Consider the following 16,685-nt stretch of genomic DNA (forward strand, 5'->3'; position numbering starts at 1 on the left):
CTTTCGATCGCGAGAAAGAATCGTTTGGTAGACTCATACATTCGACGATATCCTATTTTCATCGGAATGCCGGAGAAAAAGCTCAATTTCGTAAAGCCCTTATCCTAGAGAGAAAGCCGAGATCGTGACATTATTAAAGCGAGTTCGCAGGTCGACGGAATGCGAATTACGTGAGTCCACCGTGTGCCACGCCATCCCCCGTGGATCATCCGATAACACGGTGTACCGTAGCTGAACCGTAGGTGTGCACTTTCAAGAATGTGCAAAGTCAAACTTACGTTTCAAGAGTTACGTTCCTACGTAACGTTTTATAATTATTAATTTACCGATGGAGCTTCTCCTCGCTCGTCATTTCTCTTTCTTTGTCATTTTATGATTCATACGTCTTCTGCACGCGCCTATCCAGAAATAAACGTTGCTCAGCTTAGGAGTCGACAATTTTCGATCTATTTAACCTTGCAAGAACGAACCTTTTCCTTTACGAACAAATATACTCGCTACGAATAATAAGTATGCGTCATGTTTGTTGATCTTCTCACTCGTCGTAAATTTACAAGCGTCCCTTAAACCCCAAGTATATCTAATGGCGTCATGGTTACATAGCTCGCAGAGCGATCGTCTATTTCTCCAACGAGTTCTTTCGGATAAAGGATTTGCCAAGGGGAGAGGGAGAGAGAGAGAGATAACTTTTATGCGTCTACGTATACAGGGATCAAGCTGGACGGATCATGTGCGGGCATTACGAGAATCGAGAACCGTCGCGATATTTATTCGACCTCGATGCAACTTGGCCGCTATTAAAAGTATTGCTCGAACGTTTCAAACATTCTATTTCCAGTGTTTGTCGAATAATAATTAAACGATCGCTAAAAAAAGGAAACAGCGATAGTCGAATTCCAAAATATAGAGTAAAGTCGAATATAATAACGAGTACAAATTTTACCTTGCCTATGATAGCGGTAAAGTGTGATATTCTGTAGAAAATGTGAGAATAAGGGCTACCTGCAACATAGATAAAGTAGTGTCACACGACTCTCGCATTCTGAATGAGAATGTACGCGGATAGCTCGCGAGTCTATTTCCGCTTCGCCGAGATGTTTTAATTATTAATCGGCTAAATCTTACATATTTCTTCTTATCCGGCTGTAAAAGATAAAACGTAAACGCGCTAAGCTATGACCCGAATACACATACATATACCGTGTATGTAAACTAAACGGACAAAAGTCCTTGCGTCTATCTTTCGTAAAATGGCCCAAGGGCGAATCTCATTCGCGAATGTCTTCTCAGAGAGAGAGAGAGAGAGAGAGAGAGAGAGAGAGAGAGAGGTAAACGTCAATACGTAAACGTCCGTTCATCTAACGCACAGGATTGGAAATAGTTACTAGTCGATGAGAGAGAGAGAGAGAGAACGAAGGGAGAGAATGAATTCTAAATACGATCCTGAAACACAACGAGCTCACGTCCATCCGCTATCAAATCGCAGCGAACGAATGTATAGTATACTCGTATATAGTCAACAAGGGTAGAAGGAGAGAGGGAGAGAGGAACGACGAGAATCAAGCTTGAAAACGATATCGCAAACGGTTATGAAATAACGATCTCTCCTACTCACTCTCTTCGAGCTCGAGATACGTGACGCATATCGAACGCATTCTCTGAACATTTATTTATCGACGATTCGTTTTACCTAGTCGTTATTTACGGCACTCGCGGGCGAAAGGGACCGTCTCGCTTCCGTTATCGCCTATCGAGTTCGCGATCCTCTCTCTCTCTCTCTCTCTCTCTCTCTCACTGCCTCTCCGTGTACGATGACTCCCACCGACTCTTCGTCATCGTTACAAATTTTCCAATCTCTCTTTCTCTCTCTCTCTCTCCCCCTCCCTCTCCGATCGGATAATCTTCCAAAATTATCTAAATATCCGCTCGACTATGAGAATCTCCCTTGTTGATTTATTAATTTATCGTATAACTCGGATGGAGAATGATTCGATACGCAGGAAAGATTTACGAACGATCGTAATAAAACAATAATAGGAAAATATAATAGACGAATCGTCGTCGGACGACGGAAATAATTCGAGGACAGGAGTATGACGAATAGCACGGTTTCTTGTAATCCGCTTTGATTTTTCTCCGGCTCCTCCGACACCGATAGCGAACGTTCGCAACGGTTATTGCGTTAATCTTTTCGTAAACGCTTTACTAAATTCCACGTACGCTGTCGCGAGGATTATTTACGAGCCGACGAATCTGGCTCCGGTTAACTGGCGCAGCACGATCTCGCGCGGACGTGCGACAAAAAGGGACGTGATATTTCTCTCGTAACGTTTAAATCGCGTCGATTTTACTTTTACACGCCACTTGTCCATATTATCCAGCCACTTGGACGAGTTCGTACAGTCAGGCTCTGCTAATGAAAATAAGAGTCTACTTGTTGATAAGAAGCAATTGAAAAAGTAACCAAAACTAGGAGCTCTACGAATCCCTAATAAGGTTAATCGGTCGGCTGGCTCTCCTTCTCTCTCATCTCGGAATTAGTCATTCCGCTCGATAAGTAAACGCGCGCGCGTCAGTCGTATCGCGCGAGATTATGTCATCGAGCATCGCCCGATGTTGAGTTCATCGCAGGAAATCGAGGCGTAACGCGGAAAAACGATGACGTCACCCCCTTCTCCCATCTTTCTCGTCCGTTAGATCTCGATTGCCCCCGATCGAAGGAGGACGCACCCCGAAGGCCGTCAAGTATTAGACGCGTTTAACGTATATCGCAATATGAGCGGATGAATGTCTCGAACAAATTTAAGCCTCGCTTAAATATTAAGATCTAATGATTTTTCCGCGACGACTCTCGTCGCGAGTGGGTAGATGCCGTAGGAGTGCCGCGTATACATACGAACGCTTTAATTCCGTGTCAATGCTAAAGTCTTTTCGTCTTGTTCGTCAGATGCCCATAATTTTCATCGATTATTTCTTCTTTCTTTCTTTCTTCCTTCCTTCCTTCCTTCCTTCTCCTTGCGCACCATCTACCGTGCGCGGACGGCCGTCGTGGCGTCGGCCGCACCGTTCTTCTTATCTCGGAATAACGGCCAAAAAGTTGAATCGCCAGCGAGCACGGACGCACGACTACTAGTAGGTCGAATGCTAATGATTTTACCATTAGCACTCGTTTACCATATCGAGCGTTTGCGCGACGCGAAATTCACCTCGTATTTTTTCTCTCTCTCTCGTCTTTGAATACTTTTTCAATATTACGAGAGTAATCGCTTATCCTCTTGCTCGTCCAAGAAATGATCTATGAACGACCGGATCGAATTTGCCTCTATGAAAAAAGTAAGGATCGTTGATTGTCTTCAAGGTAATACGTTGGTTCGTCCATGAGCGCGTTTAACTAGTACGACGCAAGGTAATCGAGGAAGACCGATTTGCGAAATAATCGTCGGAATTCTCGCTTATTTGCCCAGGTCACTTTCATTTAAACAAGGCGTCTTAATGCCTGCGCTGTCCGTGCTCCTACGGAGCAGACGAGAGTCCTATTTATAATATGTCAGGGAGCGATCGGCAGGATGAATAATTTATTAAGAAACGTACTTACGATCGTTAAGAGGAGCTCTCTTTATCGAATCGAATAAGCCGGACCTATAACCGGACCGATAGGTTAATAGATTCGAGCGGCAAAAGGCGTCAATCAATGGAAATGGACGGATGATTCTCGCACGGCGCAACTTGATCGAATTATCGATGCTCGATCCGAGTGAGATTTGTTTCATTACATTTTACTTCTTAAGATACCTTCGTATTTTATAGGAGAATCATTATTTTATATCTCTGTCACGTTCGCGTCTGCCTTCGGCCGAATCTCTGGCACGAAGAGATCGCTCTCGCGCTCGCTTTTAAGCCAAAGTAACCAAGGAAGGAAGTAACACAACAGTCGTAGGTTCGGAGTTATAGTCGTCGACGCGAGGACTATAACTCACGCGAGTCGAGATAGCGACCTCGAGATTCCAACACGACGATGCGAGCTCATTGACAATGCCGTGGAAAAAAGGAAGAAAAAAAAAGGAAGAAGGAGAAGGAGAAAAAAATATACAGGCACGAAGACCGTACTAATGAATGGCATGCCACGAAGAAACATCCGAACGTTGGGACTCTGTCTTTCGCTATTCATTATACATTTCGGAACGATCAATCAGACGTACACGCGTTTATCGGCATTCCTATCGCATGGCGTAGCTTTTAATAGTACACGAGTACTAAAGTTTCTGCGCGCTCCCTCTCTCTCTCTCTCTCTCTCATATATTCATCGTCTATTCATCCGCGAGATTTATTCGCTATCTTTGACGGATGATTTCAATCGTTTGGCACGATTATTCCGTTATTATAACGAACGATCCTTCGATTGGAACGTTTCGATCCGCATGTCGATAATTAATCCCTTATGATTTTCGTCAAAACTGTTCGCGCGCGATAAGAAAGGTCACGTTGATCTATGACGAGCGAGATCCAAAAGTGTCGTCGACACGATTGTCTCCTATCCCATCCCGATCGTTAGAATAATCCCAAATAAATGACCTTTTTAGCGTCGGCCAAAGATCTTCGAAGAAACATCTTCTGAAAAATATATTTAAACGTAAAGACAGATAATATCTAAAGATAAACGCGAATGTTTTCGCAAAAGTCCAGGAGAAGAAGAAACAAAAGGCTCATCTCTATCCGAATAAATTTTCGTTTCGAGTCAGAGATATCTTGGTCGAACGAATAACTCGATCGATTGCATCATCGATGAAACATCTTAACCGTGTATCTCTAGCGCTTTGCACACGCCCACGGCGACGAACGTGTGAAGCACGCGTTACAATATGCATTAGCCACGCTCGAACGCGCCAAGGTTGAGATCCGAACGAATAATTTATCGCACCTTGGACGAGTATAATATATTTTTATCTATTGGCACTTTTAAAGGACGATTCCATCTTATCCTTGCGCGTAAAACGCGTTTGCGAAACGAATTCTTCCGCGACTCACCACGAGATGCAATCGAGAGGGATCGGAACGAGGCAAAAGGGCTACGACACAAACGACGACGGAAGGAAGGAGAATCGTTTCGTCTCGTAAATATCCGCGATCGAAGGGAGGCGCTTTTCGAGAAGGCAAATTGCGTCTGTGACACAAAGATATACTATAGACGCGGATGGGAACAACGCGGAGGAAGGAATAAAAGAGCGAGAGAGCATTCGCGCGAGCAACGACAATTCTAAATCGTGCCCCTGGGAAAAATGTCTTTTCCTTCGGACAAAGATCGTCCTGGACGAGCATCGTCGGACGCGCTTATCGAAAAGCCGTGGAAACGGCCAATGCATATTCAAACGAAGCATTTACTTTGCCGTACGGCCAGAGACATAAATCGATCGCCGATTAATTTCTCCGTTGGCCCTTTTTTTTTGATCGTTGTTTCAACAACGAAAAGGGAAGAAAAAGGGAAAGGAAAAAGGAGGGAGAATATAGTTGCGCGTCTTAAAAGTCGTAAGAAGGGAAGAGCCGAGTGAAAAAGAAGTACGAAATCTAATAGAGCGCCGATGGTTGGTTGTGAGGGCGCGCGCGCGCGCGCGCACCAACTATAGAAAAGCCATGTCGCGTCGCGTCATGAGAGTGTAGAGCGCGTGTGCTCACCTCGCGAAAAGTATGTTTACTCCGTGCTACCGAAAAGCCAGCCGCAAATCCAATAATTCCCAAGAGCAAATATATCCAACCGAGGGAAAATGTCGTAGACTTACGACGATTCTCTTTTCGAGGGTGCCGAAGAGGGGAGACGATTTCTTTCGCAAAAGAAAAAGAAGAAGTAAAGAGGGGAAAAAATAAACGTCTGCTCGTACTTTTTTCCGCTCGCATTCTTCTATCGCATTCATTTTTACGGCTAAATACGTGAGAAACGTAAGCTGCGGGCGTTACGACGAAACGTTCGTGCAAACGTCGCTGAGCGTTTTGACAACGCTCACCTTATGAAATACGGCAAGATGCCGATAAAGAGAGATCGAAAAAGGGATGAAAAAATCGATCGCCGCGACGCACTTTATGCGCGACCGCCGTACATGGATGTCAGCTGATATATATGTGTGCGAGCCGGAAGCGGTACGTCATAGCCCGCTTCGACTTCCGCCATCTACTCGAATCGCTTCGAGGAGGCCGCAACCCTTCTCTTCCCATACTACCTTCCTTCCTTCCTTCCTTCGGGCCCTCTTTCTTCCCGCGAATCGATATATCGAAAACCGTCGCGCCTCGACGAATCGCAAGCGGAGACTTTCAATTTATGGCATTAATTATCGCTACCCTTCTTCCTTTTCTTCCTACATTTTCGCCCATCCATATACAACGTCCGATATTTCTTCAAACTTTGCTCCTCGATCCTGACCTAACGTCAGCTTTTCTACAAGCGGTATTCTCATCGAATTCGCATTTCTCTTTAACTCGCGCAAAATTGGAGAGGAGAGAAGAATTTTCGAAAGAAAGCGCTGCCTCGAAGCTGAAATTTTCCCCGAAGAGTCTTCGCTTCTCAAATTCCAGTTCTTGGCGAATTCCAGGGTAGTCTCCGGCTCCACCTTTAGCCGTATCCATCTACGCTGTAGAACGGCGAACGAACGCGCCCCGTAACGGGCTATATTGCACTCGAGCTATACGCGACGAGTAGAGTAAAAGGGAGGAACGACGATCGGTTCTCGTTCGAGCAGAAGAGTTAATAATAAGACTCGTGAAAGACCCGTTAAAGGGCTTTGCTATGTTGAAAATCGAATAAAAAGCGGATTTGGAGAAGAAAGCTCCCCCGAGAGCGGAGAGGGCGACCAGCAGACAAGGAAAGTTCCAATAAGCAATTTAGAGGAAGAGAAGACGTTGCTCCTACCGGCTAGTATATATCTATCCTTCGTTTCGTTTCGTTTAGTTTCGTACGTAACATTAACGAGCGAGAAAAGCGTTCGAGTTCGTTCGAAGGGCCCGACGCTTCGTCTAAACGCGCAACAGAGATTGAAATAATTAGTAATCTCGTCTCTTTCTCGTCTCTTTCTCGTCTCTTTCTCGTCTCTTTCTCGTCTCTTTCTCGTCTCTTTCTCCTCTCTTTCTCGTCTCTTTCTCCTCTCTTTCTCCTCTCTTTCTCGTCTCTTGGCTGTCCGTGGCATTCCGTTTTCTTCTCGCAATCGGATAACAGGAGAAATTGTTTTTGAGAGGGAGGAGAACGGTTCGAATGGAAGACCTCTTTTCATTCTACCTCGATGGATCATTCTTCTCGCGCCTATCGAGCCTTCTAATCCATAACTGAACAAATGCCGAGAAACCGCTTTGTATTCCGGATTGCGTCTTGGTTGTCTCTTTCATTTGCGTCCTCGAGTTGCGAATTTCCGATAAATCTACCTACCGAGTTAAATGATGCCGATTGAAATGTTCCCATTTCTTCTCCTTCGAAGAAAAGGTAAGATCGAAAAGTCATTGTCGCAGGTTTTACCCTTTATTATCCGTCGCCTACGCGGAGCCTGAATTTAATGATAGATTTGCCTTTAGAAAGGAACGAAGGAAGGAAGAAAGAAAGAAAACAAGGTGGAGAAAGGAAAAAAGGAAAAGTGCATTTAATCGCAATGTCCGCCTGATAATTCGATCGTTTAATGGGATTTAATCGAGCCGCAATATGCATGAGATCCAACTTTTTCGTCTTATCGTTAGCCCATCAATTATTCCGAATAATCTTCGATGAATTTCGTTCTCTCCGAAGCATTTCGAATATTCCAACTGGAATATTATGTCCCGTTACGTTCTCCAATCTTTCCTTCTGTCCGTATTCCGTTCGAAAAAGGGAAAGAACGAGCGCGATTTATTATTTCGAAAGAGTGCCTTGTCCTTGTTTGCTCTCTTATTATTATCAAGAATAGAAGAAGAGAGAAACCGGCCGGTGGGAGTTGGCCGCATTTTATCACTTTAATATAGGTTTCAGGAATTTATGCTCTAATAAAAGCGATCTTTCGATGTTAATTATCCGCGGGGGTTTCAAACCCCTAGTTTTCGCTCCGCGCCGGTTGACCTACAAACTTTCTCGGTTTATGGTCGCTTTAAACAAAAGAAGGTGAAACGAGAAAAATGGAAAACAAGAAAAAAGTGAAGAACCTAGAGGAAAAAAAAGAAGAAAAAAAAAAAAAAAAGAAAAAAAAATGCTAGGTCCCAGCTAGGACCCCGAAGAGAGAACGTTTGATTTTTACGGAATCATTGCTAGCTCCCTATATGAGCTCACAAAAATTCGAAGGTTGTTGAGGTATAAAAGCGAGAGGAGAGAGACTAACGAGAAGCATTTCTACGTAAACCAAACGTTGCTTCGTTCTACGAATTCTGTATTGTTGGTTTCTTTAAAAATTCAGAAGATCCGTTCGCTTTGAGTCGAGTACTTCGTTCCGATTAAAAAAGTATAATCGATTCGGTTCAACTCGTGGTTTTGTGTGTTGAAATAACTGCCAATCCATAACCTCGACTTGTACGCGTTCATCGAATGGTGCTTTGTTTTCGATAGAACGAAAATTACTTTCGAGTTTCGATCGATCGGGAGGAATAAGTACTCTGTTCGAAGAATATAATTATCTCCTCGTTTTCTTCATAATTTTTAATACCTCCAAATAAATTAAATATCTGACAAGACGAATAGACCCGCAAATGCCTCCTCTCGATCTTTTCCAGAACGTATGTAAAACCTTAATGCGTTCTCTCTCTATATATATATATATGCATAGATACACGCACACACACACACACACACGGGTGTGTGCGCGCGCGAATATTTTGATGCGCGGCGAGCTGAAACCATACGATAGGAAATATTAATGTATCGGTGATGCGACGATCGGTTCATGAGAAATACAAAAGGGCGACTAGCCGCAACGTTTTATCGTTTCCTTCTCTCGCCACCGAGCGGATTCGCCCTATGAAAGAATAACGAATGGCTCGCGAGAAAGGATAGATAAAACTGTGTCGAAATTCCCAGGAAAAACTTTTTCACGGTTTACGAGAATCCGTATGGTTCGAGGGATCCGTCGATTATCGAATATTTTGTTGAAATGTGCAAATAACAAGTAGCTCCACGTGGAAAACGAAACAACAAATCGCGTGGAAAACTTTAAGTAGGAAAATGATGTCGTTAGAAAAGTGTTTGGCCGTTCAGGAAAGAAGAAGAACGCGGAAAGGACGAGGAGGAGAAAATAAGATAGGAGAAAAGACGGAGAAAACGATTTTTTTCATATAGCGCATATTTTCACGCTGCCACGATGAAAATCATGGTAAAGAAATTTTCTTGATTGAAAAAAGAAAACGATACGTAAAGAGGAGACAAAGTTGTAGAGAGAAGGAAAAGGCGAGTCGGCAATTTCGGTGGACGCGGTGCATCTGCCGCTCGTGGAAAATAATATGTTAAATAGGTGGAAGAGAGGTCGCGCAAAGTCGAGCTTACTACGAGCTCTCCATAGATAGCCAAGTAAGTTCGGTACGTTCGCCGTAGTAGACGTGGATAAAACGGGCAGCAGCCTCCGCTCGAGCCGGGGACATAATGCATGCCCTTTATACGACCACCGTACCTCGTATAAGGCGCGATTGTTTCATTTTCAAAATGATATTCACGCACCACCCCTTTCTTTCTCTCTCGCGCGCGCGCGCAAACCCTATATCCGACTTATGCTTTTACCGCCGCCATCCCCGTCTCTCTCTCTCTCTCTCTCTCTCTCTCTCTCTCTCTCTCTCTCTCTATCCCACCCTGCTTTGACGTTATCCCCTATTTTCTCGGTGGAAAAACATCGCGTGGTTTACTCTCAGAAAATACATAAGGTCGTGCAATTAAATGCTACGCGTGTTGTGCGCTATGCTAGCGAACGGCGCAAGATGGAGGGGGAACGAAAGTACATGGGGGAAGAAAAAAGGAAAAAAAGAAAAAATCTATTATCGCGAGAACGGGGAGCGCCGATGCAATTTGCGAATTTAAAGAAACAACCTTCTTCCCGCCAACGCCGGTCGACGGACGATCATCGGCCCGTAAACAATCAACTTTATTTTTTCTTTCTATTCTTAACTTTACGAATCCGTAATTGAAGTTTGTAACGCGACTATGAGATTCGTTCGTTCGTTGTCGTTGGCATGGCGACAATGAATTTTTCATGTTCTCGCGACATTCCTTCCGACCAGTCATTGAATTCGCGAAGCACTTTTGTTTTCTTTATAGACTCCTCGCCTTTATCGACCTTCCTTTTCTTCTTTTCGGCGGATAAAAGGAACGTGACAAAATATCTTTCCTTTGGTACATTTTAATAATAAACAAAAGCATATATGATAATTTCATTGGGAAATGATCGACGTCTATCGAATCGATTATTACGATTCGATACGATTTAAACATTCTCAATGCGTTGAAAATGAATCAAAGGCCGACGCTACGATCGGAATAAAAGGGAGGACAAATAGGATTCAAACTGTGAAACTTTCTTCTTGGCAACCTTCCCTTCGCGCTCGCTCTCTCTCTCTCTCTCTCTCTCTCTCTCTCTCTCTCTCTCTCGTGCAACAAGTGCCGTCGAATTCGATAGAGCATAGATATCTATCGTGCTTTCGCGGAACGCGAAAGATAATCGAGAAACAAAGAGTAGCTCGACAAATTCTTTTCCTCCCACGCATCCCACGCGTACAGCTACGAGAGCTGTCTCTTAATCAAATTCTTTTCGCGATACCAATTTTAACGCGAGAAAAATCAAGTAACGAACTCGAAATCGTCGAAAGCATTAAAAACAAGAGCGCGTCCTACATCTTCCTGTCGAGGAAAAGTCCTCGACAATGGTTATTATCGCTTACTCGCGTAGAGATTTAGACGCAACTATATAGAGATAGATATGTGTGCCTTTTAAACGTCGTTACTCGAGAACAAAATATATCGTAAATAGCGCTCGGAAGCTGCAAACCGGGTCGCTTAAATTTTAATGCGTGAATTCGCGAACGCGAGAAATCCCAAGGGACCTCGAGGAGAGAACAACGGAAGAGAGAAGAATACTACGCTCTGCGTAGGATAGATCGCGCGTAATTGTCCTACTCCTCGAAAGGAGTATCTTGGGAGCGTTCCATGATAGAAAGAAAGGAAAAAAGATTTCTTCTCTCGAATGCGAATCCAAGTATGAAACTTTATAGAAATAGATTTACCTCTGCCGCGTGTTCCGTAAGGCTGTCTCGATTCCTCCGCGAGATTCAAAGACGTCAAGGCCAATAGGAGGATGATGACAAGGACGCTTCTCGGTGGTCGTTCCATCTCGCTTCTCATATCCTTTTTCACGATCGTCGTCGAGACGAACGCCGTATCATTTGACGGCCGCGCTCCAAAATCGCGGCTAACGTTTTATTCGCGGCGGACTTGCGCCTCTAGAAAATCAAATCAACGTCCTTTTTCGAGAAACGATTCGCGCGAAACGATTCCCTTTTAATTCCCGATACGACTAAAAGAGATCGTTTGAGAGATATGCTTTAGATATACGAAACGTTTACGAAGAGTAAAAAGAAAAAGATAAAAACTCTTTCGGAATTCAGCTCGTTAATATAGTCTATCCTAAACGCGTCTACGTTACGTTAGCGTAATCGCGCTCGATCGCGACTAATCTTGCTTTTTTAATCGACTACCTTTCCGCAAGGTGTACCTTCGAAAGAGGATCTTTTTTCTCTCTCTCTCTCTCTCTCTCTCTCGCTCGCTCGCTCGCTCGCTCGTTCTAGGAAAAAGCTCGCTCGTACGTCCGAAGCGTTTAGCGCGTGAAATATTTAACGCGGGCCGCAACGTGAATTATTTCTCGACGTACACGATATTTCTCTCTCCCTTACGGTACTAGTCTACCGTTACCATCACTACCACCGGACCGCGGCAGTATCGCAACTCGAAGAGCTATTCTCGCGAAGCCCCCACCACCCTCTCTCTCTCTCTCTCTCTCTCTCTCTCTCTCTCTCTCTCTCTCTCCCCCCCGTCACGACGGACCCCTTCGAATCTACTCCGGCTGATCTCTTCTTCTTTCGAGCTCGTTCTCTCGCTTCGTCCTTTGGTTTACGCGAGCAAACGCTTGCTTTTCTCTTGAACTTTTTCCTTTATCCCTACAAAAACCCCCGTGTCCCTCGTTTTTTTTTCTTTTCTACCTTCCGTATCTATAGCGAGCGACAATTTGGTTTTTGTTCGTGGTAGCAAGGGGAAGGAAAACGAGAGAAAGAGGAGAAAACGTAAAGCGAGTCGTGCGAAAGCAAAGCCGTTGGAAGCTCATTGAGAAAGAAAAGGGAAAAGAAAACGAAAGGGAAAAGAAAGACGGAGAAAGGTGCTGGAGGAAATAGCAAGCGCTATGGGAAAATACAATGCGCCTTCGCAGCAGTCCCCTTCCGAACCAACCCTTTTTGTCGCGTACTCTCTCGTTGTGTTTTCAATTATTTTTAATTATTTTCTGAATGGCAGCACCTCGCGTTTGACGAAAATCGTGGCGGTCTCTTTACCACCGCTAACGCACACGCCGGCCCCTTTCTTTCATTTTCGGTCCCATTTTCTCCTTGGAGCTCGTCTTCGCTCTGGAAAAGCCTGAACGAGAGAGAGAGAGAGAGAGAGAGAGAGAGAGAGAGAGAAAAGGGACTTATCGGCTTATACGCTTCGAGGAAGAAAGTGGTGTGCCTCGCGATCGAGCCTCCGACTCGAGAAATCGAATATGAACGAGCGAGCTCTACGCAATCGATAGGATAGATTTGAAGAGCAAACCGGGATAGTACCAGGGATAGAAATCGAGACGACTCGAATCGCCAAACGAAGCGAGAAAAAGGACGTAGCTGCCGCGTTGGCCGAACCTGACAGACTGGCAAACTGCTACTCTCCTCGGCATGAACTGAACGAACGCGGCCGACATTGTCTACGGCACACCCCACCTCTTCTGTCAACGCGCGCGATGCCAAGCGTGGGAGGCACTAAGCTACTTTGGATCTCCTTTTTCCGCTCCCGCCTGCCCCAACCTACCCCCCCCCCCTCCGCCCCGATCCGCGATTAACTCACGGGTGGTACATGGCGTAGTAGAAACGCCATGCGAGATAATACCTGCCGATGAAACGGCCTTTTTCCCTTCGACGTCTATTTAACCGCTAATTATACAAGACTAAATTAATCCGACATAACTCCTTCGCCCGTCTCTAACTCGCTCTATTATTTTCGATAATCGACCCGCGCATCCTTTTCTCTACTTTTAAAAAATCTTTCAATGCGCACGAGACGACACGGTCCCTTGCCACGATTCGAAAATCCATAGAGGGAGGAGAGAGAGCGCGCGCTTAAGTCGGATCCATCTCTCTTTTACGAGAACCGTGTAAAGCGGCAATGGAAGGGAAAAGAGGCGCAACGCGTGGTACGTGATTAGGTGCATCGTGGAATGCGATTACGCGTAAGTAACTACGGACGATCACTTTTGCTTTACGGAACGCGAGGAACGCTTTAAAACTAGGTTCTAGGATTTCTGTTCTGACAGTTAAGAAAAGAAAAGAAGAGAAAAACAGAGGAGAACGCTCGAAGGCGAGAGACAACGTGACAACGATAAGTGGAAATAAGTACCGAGAGGAAGGATCGCTTTTTACTATGTCCTAGTATAATATATTTTCTATTGGATAAATCGCAACGCGATAAGAGCGCAAGAAGCAACCGAACCGCGTTGTTTCGAACGAATGACTGTCAGAGGAGAAAAGCGTGGGTGGTCTCGCAGGTAGGACAGCACGCGCGCCTACCACCGAGCGCACCCAACGCGCCTTTGCGCGTCCCTTTGGCGCGCTTCCTCCCTTCGCACGGTCTCGGCGAACCTCGGCCAAACTCGACTGATCTCGCTGACGCTTCGACCAACTTCGCCGTTCCCTATCGCTTACGATAAATTTTCCCGTAAAATGCAAGATTATCGTTGGAAAAACAATTATCCATCGTCGTTATAAAACAATCGCATAGAATCCTTACGAGGTGCTGGATGTCCTACTCCTCTTTCTTTCGGTTAGATCGGGCACGATCGTTCGTAAGGAGATAAGGAGCCGCTGATTGATCCCTTTCGGCAAACGGGTTCGTTGCGGGCTCGGTTGAAATCTTTCCCGATCCGTAGAAACTAAAAGTGCCGAGAGTACGTGACTCGTTGTCACACGCGTCTATATGCGAAGGAAGAAATATACGAGAAGGCGAATCGCGCAGAAGACGCGCAAGTTCGTCATTGCAAACGTATACGATAAATCGATATCTCGCTCAAGGAAAGCCGGTTTGGAAGAAGGATAACGACGAAACGCTCGTTTCTAATGGATCCCGTGGTATTTAACTAACAAACGTCGCGGTTAGTTCAACGTCCTATCCTCCGTTGACCCACTTATACCTATCCACTTTCCGATCGATCCGTTAGCGCAAAAATAATCCAACTATTTCGTCGGAAAAAGACAAGGAAAATGGGGAGGGGGGGGGGGGGGCGCGGGCGGGAATGCTATAATATGGGAGAGGTCAAAGACCGAGGGAGAAAAGTCCTTCGATTCTCCGGTACGTCATCGAAAATACGTTACTTCGATTTGCACGCTTTTAAAAGCGTGCGAATGGTATTCGCATTCCGAATTACACAAGTTTAAATAAAATAAGTTTGCCGGGCTGTCGGTTCGAGGTTCACACTACACGGGGGACGGCGGAGTCGGACTTTGACCGACCGAGGCAGCGAGTAAAGGGGCGAAACGGACCGAAAGAAAGGAGGAAAAGGGGGAAAGCAGAAGTAATCGCAAGTACGTCGTTCGCGTCGGCCAAGAGAGAGAATCCAAAGGAAGAAGCCCCAAGGAAAGGTTGCATGTTTATTCAAAGCTATCTTATATCACATTTTCATACTAATGGACTCGTTCAACTGTCTGCCGAGTCCCTCGAGTCGCGGCTGACGTTCTCTCTCTTTCTCTGGCCGCTCAACCATCGCCATCCATTTGCCACCATCCATTCTCTCGAGCGAATTTAACAAACGGTATACGAGCGCGGTAAATAAGTATTCGTCGAGACGAGTGCTCGCCACGGTCCACGGCGATCTATTCGCTATTTACTTATCGTCTTTCACGCGCAAATGCATTTTCGACGAAAGCTTTTCGAAATTCGCAGCGGGCATCTCTCGGGAACCGATTAAACCTGCTCGGTTACGCGAAGACGCGTCATTCTCTCACGCGACCCCGTTGCCCGCGATTATCGCCGTAAATTACAAAAAAGGCACCGAATTGCTTCAACTTGCGAGAAGTAGTACCGAGAGAGCGAAATAACCGAAGGTTCCCCCTCCTCGTCGCCTTCGTTACGAGCTCTCGCTACCGAGGGTAACGCCTACCAATCCGCCGTTTTCCGACCTTTCCCCGCGGTATCCCCCTTGCCAGCGCGATACGCGTTTAATTCTCCCTCTCGGAGCGACCAACCAAAAATGAATTTTGCCGGCGCGCGGACGAGCGATACCTAAAATGACCTGCTTTTCTCCTCTCTCTCTCTCGCCCTTCCTTCCTTCCTTCCTCGTTTATACTTGCTTCGACGACAACGAAAATCGTACTCGGAAAGCAAATTTTTATGTTGAAAACCCTCGACGGGAAGCGAGTCGGCAGGAGATAGAACGTACTCGTGCGTGAGCGAATACCATTAAACGCTTCGATGAAATATGATCCTTTGAGGGTGGCCGACGTCGAATGTAAACATACTCTCTTTTTTATTCGGTCCTATTAATGCGCCCAGAGAGACGCTATATAATCGGGGGGAAGGGGGGCTGATTTATGTAGTCTCCAACGGATGGACGATTAAGAGATGATTAGTTCCGACGAAAAAATAACTTTTCTTAGAATCCTATCGATTTCAAAACGGCGAGGCGCGTTTAAAGAAAAAGATCGCTGGTTTTGGATTTTATTTGATTACAATGTCAACGCAAACCGTAGTCGGTCGGTTCGATCGATCGACTTTGTCGTCGAATCGACCCGTCGTCTTCGTGTCGAAAAGAGATGCGATCGTGATCGTGATCGAAACGTTCACGCGAGACTGGATGCGAGCGAAGGCTCGCAACGAGACAACGATTACGCTATAATATAGGAGAGCCTTATCGTTACGAAATCTTGAGCCGACGTCGCACGTCGATATTTACCTTTCGTTTATTTACTTTAGATCCCGTGTCCTCTGACGCGAGGAACAAACGCAAAGTTAAAGGACGCTTTTACAAAAGAGAAAGCTCGAAAACTCGAGCTCTTTGAAATCATTCCTAGCTTGGAATATTTCATGCCCGTTGTAATGCATATCGAACGACGATAAAGGCAAACTTATTTCTTTCGCGCTCGTCCGCCCATCGACGATAATGGAAATAGCATAATATTTTGAAAAACAAAGGGAAAAGCTCCGGATTAAAAGCATCCGACGGCCGTGTTACTCTTTGTCGAATGAAATAACGCGTAAATAACGAGCAAAGGGACGAAACGTATTTATTTACCGACGTTGCACAATATCATTCAATATCGTACTACTTGACAAATGTTTTTTTCAACGTAATCATACAATATATTTTCTACTTGAGATCGATATGTGTGTGTGTGTGTTCGGAGAATATATACGTTCCTCGGTAAGAAGCGTTTACGGGGCATCGAAGATCGTTCCTATCAGGCGACGCAGTCTCCAGGATTCG

General features: G+C 45.3%; 1 protein-coding gene across 39 annotated transcripts in view; it reads right to left on the reverse strand.

The window, feature by feature from the left end:
• Positions 1 to 16,685, reverse strand: part of LOC124422972 (basement membrane-specific heparan sulfate proteoglycan core protein) — an 87,804-nt gene that overhangs the window by 44,627 nt on the left and 26,492 nt on the right. For 3 of the 39 annotated variants that reach the window (XR_006941987.1, XR_006941986.1, XR_006941983.1), the window contains exons 1-2: positions 12,781 to 12,936; positions 11,197 to 11,412 (exon numbers count right to left, since the gene is read on the reverse strand). The exons of 34 other annotated variants lie outside the window; for them this stretch is intronic. The gene's annotated coding sequence lies outside the window, so the exon portion shown is untranslated. Of the gene's footprint in view, positions 1 to 11,196; positions 11,413 to 11,667; positions 11,959 to 12,780; positions 12,937 to 16,685 lie in introns of those variants that run through there. 2 more of the 39 variants (XR_006941985.1, XR_006941984.1) reach the window with 2 other exon arrangements.

Source organism: Vespa crabro, chromosome 3, assembly GCF_910589235.1.
Source record: "Vespa crabro chromosome 3, iyVesCrab1.2, whole genome shotgun sequence".
NCBI lineage: Eukaryota > Metazoa > Arthropoda > Insecta > Hymenoptera > Vespidae > Vespa > Vespa crabro.